Here is a 903-nt window from a genome sequence, read left to right as displayed (position 1 = left end):
TATGGTGTTTCTAGGCTGCCATTATGTCATAGTGATGATCAGACTGTAATTATTACTGGTATTTGAAGTCTGTTTTGAGTCTTTTAATCTCACATGCACAGAAACAGGGAAGGATTATCTGCTAGGAATTGCTCTTCTGCCTCCTCCACAGACAGCTGTGACATTTGTCCCCAACCCTTGCTTCCTTAGTCCGTGTCTAGAAGCTCACTGACTTGTGTGGAGACATTTGCCCTCATCCTAACCTCAAAAGGAGAGGGGAAGTATGATGTTCTTTCTGTTGGACAGTCCTTGAAATACCTGAAGAGCAATACAGTGTTCTTCCCAAGGGTTCTCTTTCCTCACCAAAATGTGACCATTCTCCCTAGAGGAACAGGTTGTTGAAAATCTTTTTATCTATGAACCATAGAAAGACATTTTTCCTCACAAAGAAAGTTCTAGTGGCATCCCATTTCAAGTGTTTTGTTTCTTTGTTTGTTTGAATGAACCTGATCCACATATAGCTAGAAATCTACCTAGCATATATAAAATCCCGCTGAGTATGCTCCTGCTACTGTATGCGTGCCAAGTGTGGGGTAGAAGAAATTGTTCTCAGAAATATTGCACATTCCTGACTGTTGCAGTATAGTTGATCATACTGGGAACCCAGAGATTGTGTTTTTACTGAAAACAAAAAAAACCCCAACTATTTCTAGCTTTGGTATGGCTCACCCCTTAGCATACACCTTTAATCCCTCTGGCTGGAATACAGACATGCTTAGTCTGGTTTCTCAGTACATGCCTTTAATTCTAAACAATGAAGTTAACGTTAGTTTATAGAAGGACACACCATGTTTGAAAAAGAAACGTTACTAAAGCTCAAAGCACACATTACACAGTACACAATAGTAGTGGGAGATTTCAATA

Source organism: Mastomys coucha, unplaced genomic scaffold (genome assembly GCF_008632895.1).
Source record: "Mastomys coucha isolate ucsf_1 unplaced genomic scaffold, UCSF_Mcou_1 pScaffold15, whole genome shotgun sequence".
In the NCBI taxonomy this organism is placed as follows: Eukaryota; Metazoa; Chordata; class Mammalia; order Rodentia; family Muridae; genus Mastomys; species Mastomys coucha.
This window is presented reverse-complemented; position numbering follows the sequence as displayed.